This window comes from Cetorhinus maximus, chromosome 31 (genome assembly GCF_964194155.1).
Source record: "Cetorhinus maximus chromosome 31, sCetMax3.hap1.1, whole genome shotgun sequence".
NCBI classification, from domain to species: domain Eukaryota; kingdom Metazoa; phylum Chordata; class Chondrichthyes; order Lamniformes; family Cetorhinidae; genus Cetorhinus; species Cetorhinus maximus.
The window spans coordinates 14,180,518-14,190,793 of NC_135909.1; the positions used below are offsets into that span (position 1 = coordinate 14,180,518).

Consider the following 10,276-nt stretch of genomic DNA (forward strand, 5'->3'; position numbering starts at 1 on the left):
CTTCCAGTTAACACTTCAATCTGTAACCAATCTCTCAAATCGTTTTAATTTACACATGGACGCAGCAGAAGTGCTGCAACAATACACCAGCCGAGGATTTCCCCTTTCTCTCAGCCCATTTCAGGCCATGGTCCGAACGGCCTTCCCTTGCTCTCTATCACTCTATGATTATCTGAGTAACAAAAAAGAAAACAAATATCTTATTTGGACACGATATAATGAAGTTTATACATATTAGCTTCAGTATGTCCGATCTACAGGACAACCTGCAGTAATTTCCATGCTTATTTGGACAGCAACGTCCACCCTGAGACATTGACCATCGAGAAGGACAAGATTATCAGCATAGCGGAAACAGCATCACGTCAAAGACACAGATAATTATTGTTTTGACAGATATAATTGTTCATTCTTTATCACTTATTTAAAATATGGAATTCCATCCCCAATATCACCTTGAACTTGGAAGCTTTCATTCCTTCAGGTTTGCATTAGAGACACATTGTACAAAGTACAACTGTGAGTGTCTCTGGTCAATGAACTGATGATGTGCGGAGATCTCAGCTTTTACTCATTGATCTTCACAAGAGATGATCCAGTTTTGACGTTGACTTTTCCTCTGGTGTCGATTTACTCGAATTCCTCACCTGATTTCTCTGCTGTCCAATGAAGCTCACTCAGCAGAGTTTTCAATAATAATTTGATTTTTTCCTCACAGGATTTCAATCACCATGTTTTTGAACAATTTGTTAAAAAAATGCTTCCAGGAGCAGCAATGTGATAAAGAAAATATAATCTGTTATAAAGTGCTTTTAATTGAGGGATGAATGTGGGCTCCGACACCATGGGATAACCCCCCCGCCCCTCTCCGAAATGGTGCTTGGTATTCTGTACCTGAGAAGGCAGAGGGCACCTCAATTTACCATATCATCTAAAAGCTGGCACCACTTACAGTGAAACATTCACTGATTACTGCACTAGAGCGTCAGCCTGAATTTGTGCTCAGGATTCTGGAGTGAGTTTTGAACTCACAACTTCCTGATTGTAAAAAGCAAGAGAACAACTGACTGAATAGTAATTCACATCAAAGGAAAGACGACAGAAGACATTTCACTCCAAGGAGAGGCTGAAGTAGATTGTTAATTGAAGAAATGTCACAGGCAATGAGAGATAAACACCCACAGTTGAAAGAGACCGACATTTTCTCACGGCACGGAGAGAGATTGTTGCAGGAATTTCGATTCCCAATGCTTCTTGTCAACACCCCAGTACAAGCTAAATGGTTTGCACACTGCCCGCTAGACTAAAAAACGAAGCTAGAATGCTATTTAATCATCGTAAAATTTTCAATCATATCGGCCTTGAAACATTGATATTCACGGTATTACAGGAAACGCCATAACTTGGGTCTGATGGTAATTTCAGATTTCCTTTCTGCATAACGCCGTCCCATACAAAAACAGGATTTAAACTCACGAGTGAGAAGCACAGTGGATGATCAGCCTTAAATTCAGATAATCATGGAGTGATGAACGACATTATCCCGACGTAAAACAGGCCTCGGAACGATTACATCAGTGATTTCAGACATGTCTTCCGAAAAAAGCACCGCGGTCACGAAGAACCCGTTAGTAAAAGTGACAACGAAGGTGGGATTTGAACCCACGCGAGTAAAGCACAATGGATTAGCAATCCATCGCCTTAACCTCTCGACCACCTCGTCACATGCGGTCTCCTTATTAAACCTCCATCCGTACTTTTTTGCATTCATGAACTGCTTGTTTCAGGTCCTGAATAACCATCCAGGTGTCTCATGTCGTTTGTCAATAAAATACATTTCCATCACATCAGGTAGGAACTGTTGTAAATCGACTAATGTGAATCACTTCAACACTTCAACATGTTTCTAGACAGTGTAAAAAGCCACCGCGGAAAGACGGAAACATACATTCATCTGGAAGAATAAAGAAACTCCTTCCGACTCACTGCAAGTACCGGAACACAACTGAAATGTGGTTTTTCACTCAAGACTGTAACTGACTGTAATCAGCCTCCGACTGAACCCACAAGGAGAGAGTTGCCGTATTCGATGCATTAGGAGAAACTTTGCGTTGGTTTTCTGTGTTGTGATTTATTCTCCGCAATGATTTCCCGGATGTTCAAACCTGGTCCTGATTTCCCCAACTGGCACCGGCTCGAGCACACGAATTAATGTATTAAAATGCTGGCTGGGCTCGTCCGGGAATTGAACCCGGGATCTCTCGCATATTAATTCACCACAAATCCCAAAGCGAGAATCATACCCCTAGACCAACGAGCCAGCTGCCACCATGAACGCATTCAACATATCCTTTCATTGCCACCCACAGGAAATTAACAAAATGCGAAATACTGTGGATGCTGGAAATCTTTTGGAATGTATTAGAAATCCCGGGGCCGACTCCAACCAGTGGAGAGTTTCCCTCCTTGTATAATTTGACTTCAGTTTTGTTGGGTTTCTCAATGCCACACTCTGCCAAATGCTTCTGTATGGCCAACTGTAGTCACTGGCAACTCACACGCCTTGAGTTCAGCTCTTTTGTCCATATTTGGACCAAGGCTGCAATGAGGTCGGGAGCTGAGTGGCCCTGGCGGAAACCAAACTGAGCTTCAGTGAGCAGGTGATTGGTGAGTTAGCGCCACTTGATCGCACTGTCGAACACACAGCAATGTGGTTGACTCTGAAATGCCCTCTGAAATGGCCTACCAAGCCTCTCAGTTGTAACAAACCACGACAATGTCACAAAAAAGGGAATGAAACCGGACGGACCACGCGGCATTGATATCGGCACCGTCAATCTCAGCCCTATCCACCCTGCAAAGTCCTCGTTAGTAGCATCAGGGTGTTAGTGCCGAAATTGGGAGAGCTGCTTCACAGACTTGGCAAGCAACAGCCTGACACAGTCATCCTCACAGATAATGTCCCAGACTCCACCATCACTATTCCTGGATATGCCCTATCCCACCGGCAGGACAGGCCCAGCAGAGGTGGCGGCACAGTGGTATACAGACGGGAGGCAGTAGCCCTGGGAGTCCTCAACATCGCCTCCGGACCTGATGAAGTTTCATGGCATCAGGTCAAAATGGGCAAGGAAACCAGCTGATTAACACGTACCGCCCTCCCTCAGCTGATGAACCAGTGCTCCTCCATGTTGAACACCACTTGGAGGAAGAACTGAGGGTGCCAAGGGCACAGAATGGCCTCCGGGTGGAGGGATTCAACGTGCATCACCAAAAGTGACTCGGTAGCACCACTACTGACCCAGCTGGACGAGTCCTAAATGACATCGCTGCTAGACTGGGTCTGTGGCAGGTGCTGAGTGAACCAATAAGAGGGCAAATCATAGTTGAGCTCATCCTCACCAATCTGGCTCCCGCAGATGCATCTGTCCACAACAGTATTGGTAGAAGTGACTATCGCACAGAAGTTGCAGAGACAAAGTCCCGCCTTCACATTGAGGATAGTCTCCATCGTGTTGTGTGGCACTACCACCATGCTAAATGGGATAGGTTTCGAACAGATCTATCAACTCAAAACAGGGCATCCATGAAGCACTGGGAGCCATCAGCATCAGCAGAATTCTACTCAAACACAATCTGTAACCTCATGGGCTGGCATATCCCCCACTATATCATTACCATGAAGCCAGGTAATCAACCCTGGTTCAATGAAGAGTGAAGAGGGCATTCCAGGAGCTGCACCAGAATTACCTAATAATGAGTTGTCAGCCTGGTGAAGCTATGACACAGGACTACTTGCGTGCCAAACAGCATCTGCATCAAATGATAGACAAAGCTAAGCGATCGCACAACCAACGGGCAGACATTAACTCTGCAGCCCTGCCACATCCAGTTGGGAATGGTGGTGGACAATTAAAGAATTCACTGGAGGAAGAGACGCCACAAATATCCCCATCCACAATAATGGAGGACCTCAGCACATCAGCACAAATGATAAGCATTTGCTACAAGAAGTGCCGAGTGGATGATCCATCTCAGCCTCCTCCAGAGGTCCCCAGCATCACAGATGCCAGTCTTCAGCTAATTCGATTCACTCCACGTGATATCAAGAAACAGCTGAAGGCACTGGTTAGTGCAAAGGCTATGGGCCCTGACAATATTCTGAAAATAGTACTGAAGACTTGTGCCCCAGAACTTGTCACGGCCCTAGCCAAGATTTTCCAGTGCAGATACAACACTGGTATCTACCTAGTTATGTGCAAAATTGCCCAGGTATTTCCTGTACACAGAAAGCAGGCCAAATCCAACCCGGCCAATTACTTCCCAATCAGTCTACTCTCGATCATGAGTAACGTAATGGAAGGTGTCATCAATAGTGTTATCAAGCGGTACTTGGTTAACAATAACCCGCTCACTGACTCACAGTTTGGGTTCCGCCAGGGCCACTCAGCTCCTTACATCGTTACAGCCTTGGTTCAAACATAGGCAAAAGAGCTGAACTCCTGAGGAGAGGGGAGAGTAACTGCCCTTAACATCAAGGTCGGATTTGTCTGAGTGTGGCATCAAGGAGCGCTAGGAAAACTGGAGTCAATGGGAATCAGGTGGAAAACTCCATTAGTTTGGAGTCATGCCTAAGGCGTTCAGTCATCTCAGCTCGAGGATATCACTGCAGGAGTTCCTCAGGGTAATGTGCTCGGTCCAACCATCTTCCGCTGCTTCATCAACGACCTTTATTCCATGAAAAGGTCAGAGGTGGGGATGTTCGCTTATAATTTCACAAAGTTCAGCACCATTCGTGACTCCTCAGATACTGATGCAGTCCATATCCAAATGCAGCAAGACCTGGACAATATCCAAACTTGGGATGAAAAATGACAAGTAACAATCGCGCCACATAAGTGCCAGGCAATAGCCATCTACAACAAGAAAGAATCTAATCACTGGCCCTTGACGTTTAGCGTTACCACCACTGAATCGCCCATTCTCAACATTCTGAGGGTTACTGATGAACAAAAACTGAACTGGGCTAGCCTTATAAACACTGTCGTTAAAAGGGCAGGTCAGAGACGAGGGATTGTGCGATGAGTAACTCACCTCCTGACTCTACAAAGCTTGTCCAGAATCTATAAGGCACAAGTCAGGAGTGTGATGGAATGGTCGCCAATTGCCTGGTGGAGTGCAGCACCCACAACACTCAGGAAGCTTGGCATCATCCAGGAGAAAGCTTGAATTGCAACACATCCACTCCCTCCACCACTGACGCACAGTCGAGGAGTGCGTAGCATCTACAAGATGCATACACCAAGCCTCTTTAAACTGAAGGGTTCTGCTGAAGAGTCATGAGGACTCGAAACATCAACTCTTTTCTTCTCCGCCGATGCTGCCAGACCTGCTGAGTTTTTCCAGGTAATTCTGTTTTTGTTTTGGATTTCAAGCATCCGCAGTAGTTTTTTGTTTTTATCACTTTAAACAACACTTTACAAATCCACGACCACTACGGTCGAGAAGGTCAAGGGAAGCAGCTACATGGGAACATCGCCACCTGAGAGTTGCCCTCCAAGTCACACGCCATCTTGGCTACGGAATATATCACCTTTCCTTCACTGTCGCTCGGTCAAAATCCTGGCATTCCCTTCCCAGCAGCACTGTGGGTGTACCTACACCACATGGACTGCAGCGGCTCAAGAAAGCAGCTGACCACCACCTTCTCAAAGGAAACTAGGGATGGGCAATAAATGCTGGCCCAGCCAGTGAAGCGCACATCCTGTGAATGAATAAAAGTTTTCCTGTCACCTTCAATCATTTATGAACATGCCCACAATTTCCCCCTGCTCTTGCACGCCCTTTGGGTGCACACGCTTTATTTTATGTTGCCTCTTTGCTTTCTTCGACCACAATTAATCTTTTCACATTTCCCTGGAAAAGGAAATCAACTGCAAAAGCGCTGGTTAGTCCACAGCTGGAATTTTGTGCACAGTTCTAGTCGCCACCTTACAGGAAGGAGATAATTTCACTGTAGATAGCACAGAGAGGATTTACAAGAATACTGCCAAAGCTTGAAAATTGCAGATACGAGGAAGGATTGGATAGGCTATTGTAGTTTTCCTTAGAACAGAGGAGGCTGAGGGGTGACCTAATTGAGATGTACAAAATGATGAGGGGCATGGATAGGGTGGACAACAAATACTTGTTTCCCCTAGCTGAGGGGTCAATTGTCAGGGAGCGTAGATTTGAGGTCATTGTTAGAAGGATTAAAGGGGAGACGAGGAAAAGCTTTTTCACGCAGTGGATGGCGAGCATTTGGATTTCACTGCCTGAACCGGTTCAACTCATTTAAAATGTACTTAGATCTGCACCAGGAGCCCTGTAACCTGCAAGCTTCCGGGTCAGGTGCTGTGAAGTGGGTTCAGAATAAACGGCTAGTTTCTTCTTCTTCATTTTTCTATCCAGTACAGACATGATGGGCTGAATCACCTCTTTCTGCGCCGTCACTTTTTCAGGGTTCTGTGGTTCTCTCTGCCGCTTAACCGCCCATTCCACCAACCTGCCCACGTCGTTTTGAAGTTCTACTGACTTTCTATAGTTCTTCACGCAACCACAGGACGTCCAAAAACATTTTACAGGCGGTGAGCACTTTTGAAATGAAGTCACTGTTCAAATTGATGAAATTTTGAACCGTCTGTTCGTCAATGTCAGAAATTCCCATATTGGGATTGGAAACAAGTATCATTGGTGTAGATCTGTGGCGCAACCGATAACGCGTTGGACTTGCAGTTGGTATAAACAGATACATTTAAACGTTGTGGGTTGGAATGCTTTAGATAAGCATTGAAGAAAGTCAGCAAGAGGTTTATCAATATTCTCAGAAAAGGGAAACTGCCGTCCCGAACTTCCTTCTATACAGGTCACTCCCCACTTTCCCATCTGAACCACTGAACAGGCGAAATCTCATCACCGTCTCAGGACAAAACAAAAACCTTTGAAAGATGCTGACCAGAGTCAGTCTGCTCAGCCCTCAGAATGGTTTAAAATTGGACATATACAGCCACCGCGGAAACTGCTTCCCATTACTGCTCAGTCATCTTTCCAGACTGTTCCTGACAGACAGCTCGAAACAAGGATGATGTGAACCTGCACCACTGAATACCAAGACCAACACGGTTATCACAGCTGTAATGAACAGCTCCTGTTGCAGCTTTAGATCAGACAGTGGGGGATTATCACAGGTGCTCTGTCAGACTGCATGTTCCTTCAGACAGGTTTCCAACTGGATACATGGAATGAGCGGCTGTGTGAACATTCGTGGTTCAGGGGGGATTTCTCACTGGCCGGACTGGAGTTCCCGTTCCATTCCCAGACATTACTCTCTCTGAATCCATTTCTGTCCTCTTGCTCATTTACACTTTGCATTGTTTCATCATTGGCGGCCACGTTTTCAGCTGTCTGAGCCTTTAGCGCTGCAATTCCTTCTAGAAACATCCCCACTTCACTCTCCCCCTTAATACCCTCTTAAAATTTATCAGTTTTACTAAGGTTTTGTTCATCTGGCCAAATATCTGACTCGATGTCGAATGTTGCTTGATCAAGCTCCTTTGAAGCGCTTTGGGGAGTTTTGTTAAATCACAGCACTGCTGCTGGAATGGCTCGAATTTGGAGAAATTCACATACAGCTTCAATCTTCTTAAAGATTCACCTTTATTCTCTCCACTTGCTTTGCATCGAAAAAACATCTCCTATGAGGTGTTCAAAATGATGACCAGTTTACTAGAGTAAATAAGGAGAAACAGTTTCCACTGACAGGAGGGTCGCTAACCAGAGGACACAGTTTGAAGCTGATTGGGAAAAGAACCAGGAGCGGGATGAGTAGAATGTATTTTACACAGTGAGCTCATTGTGAAATGGAAGCTACCTGGGAGGCTGATGGAAGCAGATTAATTATTACCTTTCAAAAGATAGTTGGAGAGAAAAAAAACTTGAAGGAAGGGAATACTGGACAATGGGAACAGATCCCGGATCTAGGAGTAATTATATCGCTCAACCAAAGAACCAACGCAGGCGGAATGAGCTCCTTCTGTCCTTTATCATTCTATGATTTATGGATTAGAAATCAGTCCTACATTCTGTAGAGCAGGAAGGGTGTGAGAAGCCGGCATGGGAATTGATCCCCTGGGCACAGAATGGAATCGGTATAATTCTGTATTTTGTCAGGGATTCGAAACTGTGTAAATATGACTCTGTCTGTTTAAAAGTGGCTTGTTACCAATTCCAGATAATTGACGCTTTGCTTAAAAGGGATGTGTTATCAGTCAATGAAAAGGCTTATAATATAAAAACGGAAAATGCTGATAATACTCAGCAGCAACTGTGGAGAGAAAAGGAATTAATGTTTCAGGTTGGTGGCCCTTCATCTGAACTGAGGGAATATAGGAATGTAATAGGCTTGGAGCAAGGGACCAGTCCGGGCTTTGGGAAGAGGTTGAACAAAAGCGCAGGTTTGTAATGGTTTGGGGGCCCGGAGAGATTAAATTACAAAAGGTTTCACGGCGCCAAAGCCAAAGGACTGGAATAGGCAAAAAACAAAATGTGGCTCCAAATGAGGTGGGAATGGCTAAAGATCAGCCGCCCAATTGCAAAGTGAAGGAATTAAATAAGAAACAAAAAATAAAATGATAAACCTGAAAGAAACACATGAAACAAGAGGGAGGCTGAGTTTATAATTTAAAAATATTGAACTCGACGTTGAGGCCAGAAATATGCAGGGTGAGGTGTTCTTCCTCGAACTTATGTTATTCTTCACTGGAACACTGCAGCAGACCAAGGACAGAAAGGTCAGAGTGGGAGAAAGGTGGGGAATTGAAATGACAAGTGACAGGAAGCTCAGAGTCAGGCTTGCGGATTGAACGGAGATTCCTCAAAGCGCTCACCCACCTGAAGCAGTTGAGAACATATTGCGGCAGCAAATACTGTACATTAAACTGAAAGAAGAACAAGTGCATCACTGTTTCACTTGGAAGGTGTATTTGAAGCCTTGGATAGGAAGGTGTCATTAAAAGGGGAGGGGATATTAACTGAGTCAAGGATTTCACACTGAGAGAGAAGGAAATGATGATCTCACCAGCCTGAAATGCTAGTTCTATATTTCTCTCCACAGATGCTGTATAATTGTTGTGTTTTTCCAGCACTTTCTGATTGTTACTATTTCTGATTTTCAGCATTCGCAGTATGTTGCTTTTGTATCCAGTTTACTTTATGAGCTGTTTTCAGGGGATCCGGTTGCGTCGAGTCTGGCTCGGCCGACCGAAACTCCCCTTGAGAAGCTGGCAGTGAGCTGCCTTCTTGAAATGCTGCAGCCCACATGGTGTAAGTAGGTCCACAGCGCTGTTAGGAAGGGAGTTCCAGGATTTGAGAGGGCGATACAGTTCCAAGTCAGGATGGTGTGTAGCTCGGAGGGGAGCTTGCTGCTGTTCTCATGCATCTGCTGCCTTTTTCCTTCCAGGTGGTGGAGATCTCGGGTTTGGCAGGTGCTGAAGGAAAATATAATGTCAGGAGTGGGATTCGAACCCACGCCTCCAGAGGAGACTGCGACCTTAACGCAGCGCCTTAGACCGCTCGGCCATCCTGACTATGCCGCTCTGTTCTGCATAAATGGTTTTGAATTTCACATTCATCGCCACTGCTTTCAAAAACTTGATGTGATATTCCTTTTTTCAGCACCTATCAGGTTCCTGTATCTGAGTCCCATCCTTCCCCAATCCGCCGGGGGCTGAGGAGCTTCTCATTGCTGCATTGCTCTGTTTGCTCAAATCAACAAAGACCCAATTCCCGCCCGACCCATTCCTCACACGAATGTGATGAGAGTGTGAGATCTGAGCGACGTGAATTGTCCGAATGGAGAGTTACATCCTGGCGACAGGAATATCTCTCCACAGCTGCTTTCGGACCTGCTGAATATTTCCAGCATTTCCTGTTTCTGATTTTGTGCCTTCATTACAGGAGATCTTTTTACTGACAACCCAAAGCTTGTCTCTCGGGGCAGCTCCAGGCACCGCTTTCCTGTGACCTTTAAAGTCGGCTGTTTTCACACTCATCACTCTGCGCCATGGCTTTCAACCCCCGCGCAACTCACCCCATCCCGACCCTCACTCCCGCCCCCAGCCCCATCCACGCTCCCGCCCCTCACCCTCACCCTCACTCCCACCCCTCACCCCCATCCCCACTCCTGCCCCTCACTCCCATCCCCACTCCCGCCCCCCACCCCATCCTCACTCCCGCCCAT

General features: G+C 45.8%; 3 non-coding genes across 3 annotated transcripts; all 3 read right to left on the reverse strand.

Annotated features, from left to right (window-relative positions):
• Positions 1 to 1,641: 1,641 nt before the first annotated feature.
• Positions 1,642 to 1,723, reverse strand: trnas-gcu (transfer RNA serine (anticodon GCU)). The gene has a single exon. It is a non-coding gene; the product is annotated as a tRNA-Ser (tRNA).
• Positions 1,724 to 2,230: 507 nt separating this feature from the next.
• trnap-ugg (transfer RNA proline (anticodon UGG)) lies at positions 2,231 to 2,320 on the reverse strand. The gene is given in 2 exon segments: positions 2,231 to 2,266; positions 2,285 to 2,320. It is a non-coding gene; the product is annotated as a tRNA-Pro (tRNA).
• A 7,220-nt stretch (positions 2,321 to 9,540) lies between these two features.
• Positions 9,541 to 9,623, reverse strand: trnal-aag (transfer RNA leucine (anticodon AAG)). Its single transcript has one exon. It is a non-coding gene; the product is annotated as a tRNA-Leu (tRNA).
• Between the last annotated feature and the right edge of the window lie 653 nt (positions 9,624 to 10,276).